Source organism: Ochlerotatus camptorhynchus, unplaced genomic scaffold (assembly GCF_037179485.1).
Source record: "Ochlerotatus camptorhynchus isolate MF236.1 unplaced genomic scaffold, CSIRO-AGI_Acam_v1.1 ptg000066l, whole genome shotgun sequence".
Taxonomy (NCBI): Eukaryota; Metazoa; Arthropoda; class Insecta; order Diptera; family Culicidae; genus Ochlerotatus; species Ochlerotatus camptorhynchus.
The window spans coordinates 2,657,621-2,675,231 of record NW_027040556.1 but is presented as its reverse complement, the minus strand read 5'-3'; positions in this window follow the sequence as shown (position 1 = coordinate 2,675,231).

Genomic DNA, 17,611 nt, shown 5'->3' with positions numbered 1-17,611 from the left:
GTGCAGCTTCTCTTGAAGATGGCTGGAGGGACATCCGTTCAGCCATAGGAAGTACTGCTGCAGCGGCACTAGGTACTGCAATCCCGGACCGAAGAAATGACTGGTTTGACGGCGAATGCAAACTGTTAGTAGAGGAGAAGAATGCAGCACGGGCGAGAATGCTGCAACACCACACGAGATTGAATATGGAGCGATACAGACAAGCGCGGAACAGAAAAAAACTCGGTTTTCCAAAGGAAGAAGCGTCAGCAGGAAGACCGAGATCGCGAGGCGATGGAAAATCTGTACCGCGTAAACGACACACGGAAGTTCTACGAGAAGCTAAATAGCTCGCGCAAAGGCTACGTGCCGCAAGCCGATATGTGCAAAAACTTGGACGAACGAGTGTGAGATGATTGAGAGGTGGAAGCAGTACTATGACGAGCACCTCAACGGTGAAGCAGCAGAAAACGAAGGTGGAACGGCAACAGACCTTGGAGCATGCGCAGAAGACGACAGGCTACCGGCCCCTGATCTTCAAGAAGTTGAAGAGGAGATCGATCGGCTGAAGAACAACAAAGTAACTGGTGTAGAGCAACTACCAAGTGAGCTATTAAAATACGGTGGTGAAGCACTAGCTAGAGCGCTGCACTGGGTAATTTCCAAGATTTGGGAGGATGAGATATTACCGGAGGAGTGGATGGAAGGTGTCGTAATCTAAAAAAAGGGCGACAAGTTTGATTGCTGCAACTACCGTGCGATCACACTGCTGAGTGCCGGCTACAAGGTACTCTCCCAAATTCTATGCCGCCGCACACTGGGGCAGATCAGTGATTTTCTCGGAAAAAATTAATAACTTTTGAACAAAGCATTCAATCAGAATACTGTCTTGGGTAAAGTTGTTTGTATTAGTTAAGCGCTTCTTCTGAATAAATTAATTAGTTCGCAACTTGGTCGTAGAGATGGCGCGCGAATCTAACTTTTGAATAAAGCATCCTAGACGTATGGTGTTTTGAACAAAGTTTTTTATCTATTAAAATGAAGGAAAGTTGCAGAAGACATAAAACTTCCATAACCTTTAGTTTCGGAGATATAGGGTTTATTGAAAAATATGATGTCAAAATTCTTATTTGTTAACTTTTTTGTATATTTTCATATGTTTGCTCTGGTTTCTGCATTTATTCCAACGAAAACAAACTAGGTGCGAATTTTCATTGAACTGTTTGTGGAATTTATAGTGGTTTTAGTGAAATATTCTCGAAAAACATGATATTTTGCCTCTATTTTAGGTGGGTGGGATTCTCGAAAGGGCAGCTAAGGGCAGCTGGACTTTGTCTCTTTTGTTAGCTCATGTCATCTAGACGATGACACACATACCAGAAAACTGAAGACATGATATTCGATGATTTTTTTTAATTTCACTTTATATATACCGATAAAAACATCCTTTGCATTGAAATGAACTGTTTCACATAATGAAAAACATTATATAAATTTTTGACATGTTACCATTTTCAAATGCTGTGCTGAATTTTGAGATTGTTTACTTATTATGAGCTGCCAGCGAACCAGGGGCCTGGCTGGCGGCCATGTTTTTGATGCTATCATCTTACTACACGATTATCCGTCCCTTTCCACCATGTATACGTCAGCTCAATCAGCTGCATTACCCAGGTAAAGTTGTATATGTGACATCATCGTACAAGCTGTGTGTTGCCGTGCCAACGTGATCGTGTACAACGTACAATTATCGATTACTTTTTCGAAGAGACGTATCAGCTTTTGTAAACAATGAATTTGATCGTCGGTTTGGTGTAACTGGTAGCTCATCCACGCATACTAACACCACTATCATGCAGGAGAAAATTTCTCATATCTGATGGTAGTGTTAGTATACGTGAGCGAGCTACCAGTTACGCCAAACCGACGATCAAATGCATTGTTTACAAAGCTGATCCATCTCTTCGAAAAAGTAATCGAGAATTATTAATGTACGTCAATGTTTCAGTAGTTGGTATTCATAAGCGTGAATTTTTTTCTCGTCTCAGTTCAGTGATCAATTTTCGGTGTTGAGCAATAATCCACAAAGTTGCTATAATGGATTCACCTTCAATGTAAATTTTCAACAGTTGTTTATTCTATGCCATATGCTCAACATGCATTTCGTTTAGTGGTGTCTCAAAATTAATTTTAGTAAAGATAATAGATCACACAAGCACATCAAACTATTTTTACAACCAGATCCATTAATTAAAAGTCTGCGAAAAAGACCGAAGAAAAATTCAGCCCAATTAATAAAAAAAATAGCGAGGTATTGGCATTATTACAACCACCGGATTCATTTGACAAATAGTGACTTAAGAGATAGTTTAATCTTTAAACCATTACTGCTTCTGCAATTTAAAAAGTTTAACGAATAAAAATTATACATAACTGACAGGTTTCCTTATTAGTAGAGATACTTGTAACGGTTTACAAAAGGTGAAATTAAAAAAAATCATCGAATATCATGTCTTCAGTTTTCTGGTATATGTTAGACAATGACATGAGCTAGCAAAAGAGACAAAGTCCAGCTGCCCTTTGCTGCCCCTACGAGAATCCCACCCACCTAAAATAGAGGCAAAATATCATGTTTTTCGGGAATATTTCACTAAAACCACTATAAATTCCACAAATAGTGCAATGAAAATTTGCACCTAGTTTGTCTTCGTTGGAATAAATGCAGAAACCAGAGCAAACATATGAAAATATACAAAAAATTACAAATAAGAATTTTGGCATCATATTTTTGAATACACCCTATATCTCCGAAACTAAAGGTTATGGAAGTTTTATGTCTTCTGCAACTTTCCTTCATTTTAATAGATAAAAAACTTTGTTCAAAACACCATACGTCTAGGATGCTTTATTCAAAAGTTAGATTCACGCGCCATCTCTACGACCAAGTTGCGAACTAATTAATTTATTCAGAAGAAGCGCTTAACTAATACAAACAACTTTACGGAAGACAGTATTCTGATTGGATGCTTTGTTCAAAAGTTATTAATTTTTTCCGAGAAAATCACTGATCTGCCCCAGTGTGCGCCGCCTGTCATTATTTGCAAGAGAGTTCGTGGGGCAATACCAGGCGGGATTCATGGGTGCCCGCGCTACCACGGACCAAATTTTCGCGATTCGGCAGGTTCTGCAGAAATGCCGCGAACACAACGTGGCTACACATCATTTGTTCATCGATTTCAAATCCGCATACGACACAATCGATCGAGGTCAGCTATGGCAGATTATGCACGAGTACGGATTTCCGGACAAACTGACGCGATTGGTCAAGGCGCCGATGGATCGAGTGATGTGTGTTGTTCGAGTATCGGGGACACTCTCGAGTCCCTTTGAATCTCGAAGGGGGTTACGGCAAGGTGATGGACTTTCGTGTCTGCTGTTCAACATCGCGTTAGAAGGTGTGATCAGAAGAGCTGGGATAGACACGAGTGGCACGATATTCAGGAAGTCCATCCAGCTCCTTGGCTTCGCCGATGACATTGACATTATGGCACGGAACTTTGAGATGATGGCGGAAACGTACATCAGACTGAAGGCTGAAGCTAGGCGGATTGGACTTGCCATCAACGCATCGAAGACAAAATGCATGAAAGGAAGAGGTTCTAGGGAAGACAATGTTAGCCTCCCACCCCGAGTTCATATTGACGGTGACGAAATCGAGGTGGTCGATGAGTTCGTGTATTTAGGCTCACTGGTGACCGCCGAAAATGATACCAGCAGAGAAATTCAAAGACGCATTATGGCAGGGAATCGTGCCTACTTTTGACTCTGGAGGATGCTCCGGTCGAATAAAATTCTCCGCCGCACGAAGTTGACTGTCTACAAGAGACCTGGATTATGCTCGTGGAGGACCAACACGCCAATGTTGCAAACACGACCTCGGCCAGGAAGAGAAGGCCTTGGTCGGACCGGCCAACACAGCAAAACGCACCACAACTGTCAAATAAGTTCCACACGTAAGTTTTATTCTATCTCCAGTACTACATTTCTTGACTATGCAGTCCTGCGCTCCTATAGCTTATGCCCTACCGAGCTTCCTACAACTTTTCTTTATAATCTTCTTCATTTTCGTATTCGTACTCACGGTACTGCATCGTGTCCTCCCTACGCCTCCAGCTGCGCTGCCTGCAACTCCGACACCGCACCACACGGTTGATTCAAGCGGCAGCCTGACACGGCTCCGATCCTCCTTTCCTCGTTGCTCGTCCAGGAATGTCCGACTAGCAGATTCTTCGTGGCACTTGTCCCAACACCACGGTATGATTTAGGAGCCTGTCAGCTCGGAATCGATGGCTGATGGTCTCCCCGTACCACCGTCTTCTCCGGCGCGCGAACTAGTGCGCCGCTTCCTTCAGAGCTCCTCGGATCTTGGTTTGGCGGTCGGTATGGGCAGCAAACTGCAAACTGCGTGGTTCTCAAACTGACCTGTTTATGCCACCCGTCGGCCCGTACGACTCACTCACGTTCGCTCCGTGTGATTCGGACAGCAGCAATCGGAACTGTAAACAAAAAAGCCTTCCCTCTGGAAGGCTTTGTTCCTAGCGACCAACGTCGCTGTCTCTGTCCGATCGGCTCGCTCGTTTCTCGCTGCGTTGAGAGGATTCGGTTGATGTGTTGCCAGGTCACCAACGACAAGTTCCCGGTGTAATCTCGGCTTTGACCTCCGTGCGTCTGTCGTCCACTTCACTCTGCTTAGATCTTGTCAGCAGAGATTGAGGATCGTATGTCGGTTGTGCCGCTCAGCGGTTACTGCCCGGTTGAAAGGCAAACGATCCGGCGATGTAAGATGGCGGAGCGTGTCGCACATGTATATTTAATAGGTTTCTCGAGGCGTGAATTGTCGACACCGGTTGTGCGCAACGGAATACTCTCTAGCAGCAGTTTTATTTTTATGCTGGATTCTCACGTCCTTGTTGTTTGTGCACGTTTTTTTTTCGTTTTGTCTGCACGGGAACTAGCACCAAATGAATTTTCTCCTCTAGCTCGCTTTCTGTCGAGCACGATGACGGCCCCGTACGCAGCTGGTTGTGTGCTTGGCGGAAGCTGCCAGTCGTATGATGACATCTGTCACCAAGGTGTCGAATCTTGCCTTTGCAGCATATACACACTTCCAAAATTCTACCTAAACTTGGTTAAAACAACTTGCATGCAATCTAACGTAACACAACTCTACCGTAGCAGAAGAATTCTTTATGAATCGATGATCAAACGATTCATAAAAAAATCAAAAACTCATCCCTCAGGATGTTGATCAGAGACTTATCGGTCAACAAAACTCTTGAGCAGACCTCAAGTTTACATTCGACTAAATCGAAAACATAATACGTACGCAAGCCTCGGCTGCTTGCCAGATCTTAATCCCCCATAACTGCCTACACTGCCTTATCATAATGCCTATAATCGCCAGCTGCTTCTGGCAGAACTACTTTTACCTTTCAAAACGTCTCTGATCTTGTCCTTGTTCAAGTTTCCACAAATCTGCGCCCACTACGGCGAACATTCAAACGGATTCTAGCCTATTTATGTACTATAATAGGCTCAATCTCACACAAAACGAAAAGAAGCTGACATATTAATATTTGGCTTAACATACTAATATTTACAAGGACAAATTGGTTTGTATTGGTTTGTGCGGTGCAAATGAGAAAAGTTGCATTTCCGCGACTAAATCGTCATGAGCCCAGAGTGAGGGATTTTACCGCGCCCCTGAATCGCGTTACTTTAGGTTGGAAGTTTCATGACGACCTTCAGAGTTTTAACCTTTGGGAACGCATTCGAAGTAACTGGACACACATGAGGAAACTTGTGAACACCAATTCAGTCTTGGTTGGGTTTTGCCAAGTTTTGCGTTTACTTGGTTAGTAGCTGGTGTAGCTCGTAGCTCTGTTGTCAGTGGTTTGAGTGGTCGTAGTTGGTGTTGTGCTCGATTTGTCTCGATCGGCTAACGGCATGACCACTTCGTGTGTTTTGGTGTGAGGTTTCCTTCTTGGTTGGCAATTGTTTGCGGCCATAGCTTGCTGATTTGCGCAGTTTGTGACGTCTGGCAACGGCATGTCAGCGCGAAGCATAAACATGATCAGTTTCTCTCGCCCTGACTAACGGCACGCCCGGTTGGGCTTCTCCCTTCTCCGTGTCGACTTCGGTTGTCCGTGAAGCCCGTTGGTTTGAACAGTTTGTCACGTCTGGCAGCGGCATGTCAGCGCGAAGCTTAACATGGTCAGTTTCTCTCGCCCTGACTAACGGCCTGCCCGGTTGGGCTTCTCTTCAATCCGCGTCACCGAGACCTCCATCGTATACATGCCAGACTGATGATACGCACCAACTCCCTGCAGCCCGTCTCCAGCCTGTCAGGGTACGATTTATCGCGTATCATGAACGGCTCGCGTGGTTGTACTAAGATTTGATGAACTGCAGATCATCTAAGACTCACCAAATCGTGCTTGTCAAGAAAGAGAGGTAGTTAATTACGTTTTTGCTCATCGCACCTGACGGAAGTTGCCCTTGCACCCGTTTGGCTTATGGTTTTTTCGAGGCTTTCGCTCTTCGTTGACGGTGGTGTTTTCGAACGGAAGGTGTTGTGTACCATCTACGGTGGAGTGCAGATGGATGACGGAACGTGGAGGAGGCGAATGAACCACGAATTGCACCAGCTGCTGGGAGAACCATCGTCCACATTGCCAAAAATGGGCGACTACGGTGGGCTGGGCACGTCGTAAGAATGTCTCACGACGACTCAGGAAAAATGGTTCTAGAAAGCGACCCAACAGGAACAAGAAGAAGAGGCGCACGGCGCGCAAGGTGGATCGACCAAGTAGAAGGCGACCTGCGGACCCTTCGCAGACTACGAGGCTGGCGAAGTGTGGCCATCATGGATCGAGTAGAGATGAGACGATTTCTTCTGACAGCTCGAAAATTACAACTAGCGTTTAATGCTGCTACTATATATGTTTACAATATTCCTCGCTTTGAACATTACGTGAAGCTGAGAGAATGTACCCAAATGTACAAAATTCTGAATGAAGGTTCTGAGTAGTTGCATAGTTTCTTTTCATTTTTGAGGTCATCTTGCTCAAGAAATTTAACACTCGCCAGATGTCGTACAGAGATTTACAGATTTTTTTTCATCAACATGCTGTGAAATTATGGAATGAACTTCCTATGAGTTGCAAACAGGCTGCCTCATACGAATACTTTAAAAATCAATGGAAACAATTATTTTCTAGACGGAACTTATCATCTCTCAGTGTAGTACGAGTTTGAAGAACTCATGCGGTTATTTGTACTACGCTTCATACATGCATAAATAAATAATCAAATAATTAAATATTAAGAGGTTCGACCATGTGGAGCCGGATCTAGGAAGTGTGGAACGCTCAAGATACTGGAAACAAGCAGTCATGCACCGAGTTAGTTGTCGCAATATTGGACAGCAGGTGGAGGGACGTAGAATCAGCTAAATTGAAAGGTTAGATCTGATAATATCGATATTATCGATAGCTGCTCAGCCCTGCTTCTGACAACAGAATCTGTTCATGCGGTGAAACCCTAATTCAGTAGATTTTTGGACGTAGGATTACGTCTTTCGGCGACATATTGGGGGTGCAATTTCAAAAAAACCAAAATTGACCGCATTACGAAAAGTGGTTAGGTTTTGACTACATATAACCATAGAGGTAACTCTAAGACTAGAAGGTCCCAAAGAAACGTGCTCAACTTTTTGGCTCAGCTCTGGTACTCTATTCGGTCCCAAGCTAATCGATTCACCCCTCGAAACATAGGAAAATCCACTAACCCCTCATTTTATCTGTCAAACTTTCATAGCGTATCAAAACAAACATTGTGTAGTACTAGAATTTCGACTAGACTTGGGTACGTTTGCTTGGGACCAATAGGCTAGTCAAGTAGTGAGCCAATTTAAATACGATAGTTTCGTATTGATTGTTGATATAACTCTGTCAATAGCGGATGGATTTTTATTCTAAACAAGTCAATCGATTAGAAATTTAGCTACGAAAATTACACAAATGTCCAGCTATTGCAATAGTGATCAAAATTACTCTCTCACTCCTTTGGTTTGTTTTTTCCGTCGATCTTGTTTTCCGTGCTGAGCACCAATGTTACTGACGTGCCAGGAAGGCAGCTCCCACACCTGGACCCTATCTATCGACCCATCAACTCATGAACCGGGGACCAACGGCTTTACTTCTCATCCGAAGGAAGGCGTGATCAGAGATGTTATGCCTCAGAACATCCCGGCGGCGCCGACTGGGATTGAACCCAGGCCTGCTGGGGTGAGAGGTAATCACGCTTACCACTACACCACCGGTGCCGTTGTGTGATCAAAATTATCACCGATTGCCTGCAAACAGCGCATTCCCTAACACAGATTTCAACATCGAATTCGATCCTGTCTCCCTGAACGGTGCTTATTCAATCACCGTGAGTGGTGGTGTCCAGTTGGTCGTCAGCAGTAGCAGCAGCAACAGTGCTCCAAACAATCTAGTACCATCATCTGATAGAACAAACTTCCTTTAACGAATGGCAATTTTAGTTTACGTGGTAGTGTTTTGATTCTCGAGAATGTGGTGTTTAAAGCCATTGCATACGTTGGATTGTTCCGCCTATTTCAATTGTGGGTCCAGAAAGATTTCCGAGCTACCGTGAGTGCAGCGAGGGTAGCGAATGGAATGAATGAACATGTTAAAAGGCAACAGGAGAATACGATAACATCACCAAGGGATAATCCATAAGCGGAGTAACTAGTGCTTTCACTAGTTTTTCTCTCGTACATTCTAAGTCAGAAATATAATTTCGTTTATGCACTCATAAAACACTTAGCGGAAAAAAATATCAAAGATTTTTGTGGCTGAGTCTGAGTAACCCAAAAAGTGGTCCCCAAGTTTAAAAAAAACATCAATCTCTCAAAATGTTACGTTCTCTGGGAATGGTCCTATGGACCATTGAATGTATTGTTGTGTATTATAATATTGAATGGGAGACGAACCAGCCCAGGGCTGAAAGTCTCCTTAATAAATATATTAAAAAAAAAATAATGGAAGAACCGTGCATCAATCAAAGGCCGTGCGTGCTCTCTCCGAATGCACAACAAAACTCTATATTTACGCTTTCACCGAGGCCATCCCGAAGTTCAAAATGTTGTTTGGTGAGCAGAGCCGATGTAAATCACGCCTCACTCAAGAACGAACCCCGCATCACTCATCGTGAAGCGTGTTTGTGGAAGTCCAACTTGATCAATCAATCTGTGCTCGAGCTCTTTTGCGCTCTTTGGACTTGACATCATTGCTCTTTATATGTGAGGGATGAACTAGCTCACGATGAATGAGCATCTATACGGCATAATCTGAGTTCGAGGAGTTTAGACAAGCCTGCGTCACACTCGTTCCAAACAGCTCGCCAGCCTCATCCGTTGAACACCCTAATAGCTCAGCATTACTCAAACAACACGACAAAACGGTCCTTTTCAGGACCACTATACATTTGATAAAGAGTATTTTTAGACATTGACATGAACTGACATCGGATGTCAATTTCCATATGTTAAAATCTAACATACCTTTTATTTTTAAGGCAACATTGGCAGTGCAATTGCAGAATCCAAAGTCGGTTCTGGCATGAAAGTGGTCTGATTTTGATCCAGAGTTGATGGGTTTTAGTTCTGAATACGCAAATTGATAGGAAATTTTTCTACGAATCTGTTAAAATTAAGGATTTATTGAAAATTGCATGGATGTGCAATCATAAAATGGTCACCGAATGCCTGCAAAAAGCGCTTTCCCTAACACGGATTTCAAAATTGAATTCGATTCTGTCTCCACGAACGCTGTTCATTCAATCACCGCGTGTGGTGAGTGGTGGTTAGGGTGCTTCATTCTGAAAAAAGTGATGAATTTCTGATGGGCCACCCTCCAGTTCGATTCATAGCCCCAAAATATGAACCTGTGCAAAAATTGGTAAAGATTGATGAAGGTTTAGAGGTCGCGCCAATGATTTGAAATTTGTATGGGAATTACTGTGGAAGAATTTAAAAAATCGCTTATATCGCTATAACTTTGCTTCTGCTTGTCCAAATGTCGAAAAAATTTAGTATGTTATTGCTATGGCAATAAACAAAAAGCCTACAGTTGCTACGCTCAGTTTTGCAGCGTATCAAGAATTATAAAAATGTGAAAAAATGGCAAAATAGGGTAAATTGACAGATGAATATGTACAAGGCAACAACGCCAATTTCATCGCAACAACAACAGGCTTGTTGATCATTGTCATGACAACCACATATTTTTTTTTTTTCAACGTTTGGACAACTACAACCAAAGTTAGAGCAATGTAAACGAAAATCAATAATTTCCCATACTAATTCACCAAAATCTCCATACAAAATCCAAATCATTGGCGCGACCTCTAAACCTTCATCAATCTTTACCATTTTTTGCACAGGTTCATATTTTGGGGCTATGAATCGAACTGGAGGGTGGCCTATCAAAAATTCATCACTTTTTTCAAAATGAAACACCCTAGTGGTGGTGTTCTCCAGTACATAACGATAAGCTCGCCGCAAGCAACTATCTATCAAGGCTGCCCTCAACCGCTGATCGGATTCAGTTGGTCGTCCTGAGCCGCTGTGGGCCATCTATGCCGATCGCTTCACCCTTGTTCCAAACAACATACAGCTAGTCAGTCTCATCCGTGTTGAACACCCTAAGAGCTCAGCATTACTAAACCATCACGACAAAACGATCATTTTCAGGACCACCATACATTATTGTTGTTTAAGAGTTAATTTGCATTCAACGTTCGCTGGCATTGCTGAGAGCCACATCACCCCCAAGGATCTTTGATAATGTACCCAGCAACCAAATGTTTGTGGTCAAATGCACCATGTATTGAAGTGGTACATAAAAATTCTCGCAATGACCGACTACCACATGACCATGTCAAATAACCAGTAACACTTCGTAAGGTTTTCTTTAGGACGCTAGACAAAGCAAACATGTCTCGAATTTATATGATAGATTTCGAATATCTCGCGATTGGAAAATTTTATTAAGAAATTCCTCCAATCAACCTACCTTTATGCTTTTTTATGCAAATTCCTCTATTAAGAGAATTTGCATAAAAAAGCATAAAGGTAGGTACTGTCTGGTAGGCTCAGATTCAATGATTGATGTGTTTTCCCTAATACATATTTTTTTTTCATTTCCGCACCGCTATCATCTCCAAGAGCATCGAGGACACATTTCTACAGCATTGTTCTAAACTGGCTTTCAAGCTTCCAACCCATCGGTCCTTTTCAGGACCACAAATGACTGATAAAAGACTTAACTAAAGAGAAGGAGCTTGAATCCAAGACATATCGTCCAGGATTGGCTTGTACTACATGGACATCGACAGAGCACCTCACATACAGAACTCTCAAATTGCTTCCGAATTTCAACCTTTTGAACTGTTTCTCTGATAACGAGTTAAGAAATCAATTTAATATATACTATACTTTTGCTGTGACATCAAAACTACCTTTCGCAATCCTACGTCAAATCTACGGTCGTGTCTTGGATACAACCTCTTACTTTTTTCTACAAATCTGTAATAGAATCTTACGTTTCCTGGATGGGTGTGCCTTAATCCGTATGCTTAAAGTAAATCCAATGATGTTTAAAAGTGTTTGGACAAAACTGAAACTCGTATGATGGATTTGGAATCAAGAAGCAGTGACATATTATCAATATGATTTCAACCATTTGTGACTCTTTTGCCAATCAAACGGGCATTCATGTACCTATTTATTATTCAGGGGTAAATTTCTGTGGAAACATTCATTGTTTTTTGTACGAATATATGAATAAAAATGAAGGTGTACTGTGGGTACTCAAGGCATCCTTTCACTCTAGGAGTAAACAGATTTTAACAAAAGTTAATTTAACCGGTGCAGTTTAAATATTCGGTGACCATATTTTTTCATTATACAACCACAAAGCATGAAAACATAGTTTCAAATCAAAAATATTTCAACCTCCAATGAAACTAAAAACAAAGTGAAAATCCAACTCAAACACCATGCTGCGTCAGCATTAAATCAAACACTTCGAGTTGATTACGCAAAACATTAGCTCAGTTAAAATTGCGATGGCGATAGTTTTTCCCCCGCACTTGTACTCCGTCCCACAGCTAGGAAAAATTGCCCGAAAAGTTTGTGTGTGCACTTGTGCGATCAGTCTAAATTAACGAGATGCACACGCATATTTTCCAGTCCCATTTGTTATCGTTTTTTTTCCTCCCACCCAGCAGTACTTTTGCCTCGCAGAGCCATGGTCGATGACTATACCTCAATCTAGTAGTGCCTTTCGCACCGACCCGGGGATGGCTTCTAAACGCAGGCCTCCTCCAATGAATGCGCGCAAAACTACCACCTCCAACCGCCCCATCGACTTCTTCTACTTCTATACAAACACACACTGCACTTGAGCGAGAAAAAAAAACCGGAAAACCTGCCGAAAAAACAGTTCACATCCGCGCACTAGAATGCACTTTTGCTGCACTAAAACTGCATCCTACGTCGGGCACTAGTCTCTATGGCACACACTAGCAAAAAAATCAGCGAGTCAACATCGTACCACGCAGTTTCCGCTAAAATTATCGATTTTTTTGGCATGTACTGAATCTTGCACATGAACGCGAGCGTCACTTTGGATTCACGTTTCCACACTCGACGCACTTAGAAACTACTACCGACACTGACGGCGATTTTTAGTTTCCGAAAAACGGGAAATTTCACATCACGAACCTGATTAGTGTAATGACGACGCTGATGAGCGGGAAGCTTCTGGCTGACGCGGTTGCAGCGCACCTTTAATGCATTAATGAAAATGGAGTCTGGCTGGCGAAAAGTGCATTCCCGATGCAGCCAGCAGTGCCAAGCCCGATGCCCGAAAAATTATTATATACATATAACCAGGCTCTTAGGTTTTGTTTTTCATTTTAGTATACCCCAAAAAAACAATAAAAAAAAAGTCAAGTGGAACCAGTTCCATATGATCGATTGGAATCCAATTTTTGTTGCCGAAAATCGAAAAAAAAGCATCGCTGGTGGAGGAGAGGAAAAAAAATAAAATTAATAAAAATTTGCATCGAGTCCGAAGTGAGCGAACGACATCAGAAAAAAAAAATCCCCCGGTTCAAACGATTTCCCCAAAAACAATGCCCTTCCGAAGGGGGGAATGGGTAGCCATTGCGGGGAGGAAAGGTAGTTGGGAAAGGGGTTTTTAATATTTTTGTGCATACTGCACTTTAGGGGATTCACCCCACTTTGCCTGGATGCAGCGCGGGACAAAAAAGCACGATTGCCAATATTGGTTTGCAATATCGACTGGAACAAAAAAAAACCAACGGACGATGACGGCGACGCATCCCAGCAACCGATGAGGGGGTGGTGAAAAAAAAAGTATTTTCGCGCTTTTTCGCGGGCTAGAAAAAGGCGAAAAAGAAAGGATGGTTGTGAGTTTGCGCGGGAGCTACCAGCCAGTCCGTGCCTGAAACAGTGGGGAAAATTTCTTTTTGTAATTTGAGTTTTTTTTTTCTTCTCTGGACCCGTTGCAATCACAATTAATATAGTCCAAGTTTTTGTTTACGTACGGGGACGCTGTCGTCGTTGTCTTTATTTTGCAATCGAAATCGATATTATTGGGGCAATAAATCGAAATTATTTCAAGAGCCAAATGAGACTTTAAGCCGGGGTTGAATGGATGGTTCGGAATTTGGGGTAGATTTATTTGATATTGTGAATTTTGAAGTGGTGGATGGTCGGGTGTTTGTAATGGTTCATCAATTTCAATCGCAATATTTCAACAAAGATTTTTAACTTATCGCTGCGTGATGGTATCTTGCCAGAAGCGTGGAAACTTGCGTCGGTAAATCATATTTTTAAAGCAGGCAACATGCACAGTGCTGCTGCTCTCACCCTTAGAAAGAGTCAATTCGATCAAGGATTTAGGAATCATTTCCGACAGCAAGTTGCAGTTTCATGAACACATCTTGTTAAAAGTTGCTAAAGCGTATGCGATGCTTGGATTCATATGCCGCTATACATCTCATTTCGACGACGTATATATTTGGAAGTCGCTGTCTTGCTCATTAATCTGAACTGTCCTTGAATATGCCATACAGGTTTGGACTCAACATTATCATGTTCATGTCCAACGAATCGAACGAGTTCAGAAACGATTCGTAAGGTACGCTTTACGGGGTCTACCTTGAAGTGATCCCTTCAATCTACCACCTAACGATCAACGGTGTGCACTTATTGGAATGCAAACTTTAGAGAGTAGACGGTTGATGCTCCATAGGTTGCACATGAGAGTGATGCAAAATTTGAAATTTTCGCTCCACAATACTTAAACGATTCCAAATCGGATCCTGACAAACATCTCAAAATTTGAACCCATTTGGTGAGAAACTGAGATGGCACAAACCATTTGAAGTTTGTATGGGAATTACTATGGTAAAACCAAGATTTTTGTTCATGTCTATCTAATAATTCACCATATCGGTCTGCTTCAAAAGCTTTCAACTGTACTTGTAGGAAACAGCTACAACTTTACTGAAGATCACTTTTTAATTAAATGCAAGGATCGAAAGTTATCAATGGTTCAATGCGCTGATGTCTTATGATTATGCTCAATCAACTGTTGTTGCCTACAGAGCAGCTGCTCGATCATGTCATAAGTTTACCAATCTCTTAAATAATTAATAACTTTTTCCTGTCTCGTTTTACATAGAAACAATTTTGAGCAAAGTTGTAGCTGAGAAAATTGTCTATAAGAATGTATATCGAACTGTTTCGCTGCTCAATATGGAAAAAGACTGGAAGGCAATAAACAAAAAGTTGAGATTTCCCTTAGTAATTTACATGTAAACTTCAAATGGCTTGTGCGAAGTCTGTTTCTAACCAAATGAGTTGTAACTTTGAGAGGCTAATCAGGACCCGATTTGAAACCAATTAAGCACTGTGGAGCGAAAAAGTCAAATTTTGCATCAGTCTAATGAGCATCCATAGAAGGAGGAAGGAAGAAGAAATCTCGATGAACATTTCAAATGGTCCTATCTGCTATGATCGATTCTCTTCATCGACTTTCTCTTTCGTTAATAACTCAGCTGCAAAACCTTTCCCTGTTGTATTTGACGTTTTGGACGCTAGATAAGAACCTCCTTTATCAAACTATGTGGTAGAATTAGCGCGAAATCTGTTTGCATAGCAGTGGTTCTAAAAAGAGAAAGTCGATGAAGAGAATCGATCAAAGCAGCTAGGACCATTTGAAATGTTCATCGAGAAATCGCACCGTAATTGATTTTTTTTTAATTCTTTATTTAGGTTTTAAAAACGAAGCTCTAGGCTTATGTGGAAATATTATAAGTTGAGTTTTGGAAGCGTTGGGCGAAATCTTCCATTTTTGTAAATAAGAAGAGAAAATATCTAAACTTTTCTGCAGTCTGCAGCAAATAACACGAAGACTTCTTCCTTTACCGGAAATGCCTGTGTCATCAGCGAACAAAGATTTGTGGCAACCCTGAGGCAAATCAGGGAGGTCTGAAGTGAAAATGTTATACAATATAGGCCCAAGAATGCTACCCTGAGGAACTCCTGCTCTAACAGGTAGTCGATTAGATTTGGAATTTTGATAATTTACCTGCAGAGTTCTGTCAGTTAAATAATTTTGAACTAATTTCATAATGTAAAGTGGAAAATTAAACTTTTTCAATTTAGCAATCAAACCTCCATGCCTAACACTGTCGAATGCTTTTTCTATGTCTAGAAGAGCAACTCCAGTTGAGTGGCCTTCAGATTTGTTTGAACGAATTAAATTGGTAACTCTCAAGAGTTGATGAGTAGTTGAATGCCCATGGCGAAATCCAAACTGCTCATCTGCAAAAATTGAGTTCGTATTGATGTGAAGCATCATTCTATTCAAAATTATCTTTTCAAAAAGTTTACTTATTGAAGAAAGAAAACTTATTGGGCGGTAGCTAGAAGCTTTAGCTGGATTTTTATCCGGCTTCAAAATTGGAACAACTTTTGCATTTTTCCATTTATCAGGAAAGTATGTCAAATGGAAACGTCTGTTAAATAATTTTACCTAGAAAGACAAGGTACTCTCTGGGAGTTTTTTGATGAGGATATAGAAAATTCCATCATCACCTGGAGCTTTCATATTTTGAAAATTTTTAGTTATAGACCTTACTTCGTCCAAATCAGTCCCCCAGGAATCATCAAAAATATTTTCCCGAGAGAAAATATTCAGAAAATCCCGAGCAACCTGATTCTCAATAGGACTAGTAAGCCCCAAACTGAAATTATGGGAACTCTCAAATTGCTTAGCAAGTTTCTGAGCTTTTTCCAAATTTGTGATCAAAATTTTACCACCTTCTTTAAGCGCTGGAATAGGTTTTTGAGGTTTTTTTCAAAAAAATTTCAAAAGTGTTTGGAACTCGGGTCTAATTTAGAAACATTTTATTTTCAAAAGTTTTGTTCCTCAGGGCAGAGAATCGTTTTTTAATTTATTTTTGTAAATCCCGCCAGATAACTTTCATGGCAGGATCGCGTTTTCTTATACATTGTCTCCTATGGACATTTTTAAGACGGATCAATAGCTGAAGATCGTCGTCTATTATAATTGAATTGAATTTAACCTCGCATTTTGGTACTGAGGCAGCTCTTGCTACAACTATAGAAGTAGTCAGAGATTCAAGAGCATAATTAATTTCATCTTTGGTTTGCAAAGGAATGTTTGGATCGAAGTTATATTCCATAAATGTTCTATATTGCTCCCAATCAGCTCTATGTTAATTGAAAATAGAGCTGTTGAGATTACAAATTATTTCTTGGGATATTTCAAAAGTTACTGGAAGGTGATCAGAACCGAATTCTGCATGGGTAACCAATTGGCTACAAAGTTGACATGAATCAGTTAAGACCAAATCAATAGTTGAGGGATTTCTTGCAGAAAAAAAGCATGTTGGACTGTTTGGATATTGAATAGTGTAATAACCTGCAGAACAATCATCAAACAGAATATTACCATTGGAATTGCTTTGAGCATTATTCCATGAGCGGTGTTTTGCATTAAAATCACCAATAATGAAGAATTTAGACCTATGACGGGTAAGTTTCTGGAGGTCACCCTTGAGAAAATTCTTTTGCTGGCCTACGCATTGGAATGGCAAATAGGCAGCTATAAACGTAAGTTGTCCAAATTTTGTTTCAACAGAAACTCCCAAAGTTTCAAAAACTTTGGTTTCAAATGAAGAAAAAATTTTATGTTTGATTCGTCTATGAACAATGATGGCAACGCCACCACAGGGTTCATAAAGACGATCATTTCTATAAATTAAATAATTTGAGTCCTTCTTAACCTTATGGTCAGGTTTAAGGAACGTTTCAGTTATAACGGCAATATGCACGTTATGAACTCTCAAAAAGTTAAATAGCTCGTCTTCATTATCTTTAAGAGATCGAGCATTCCAATTTAAAATGTTTAAAGCTTTAAAATCCATTACTGAATTTTAA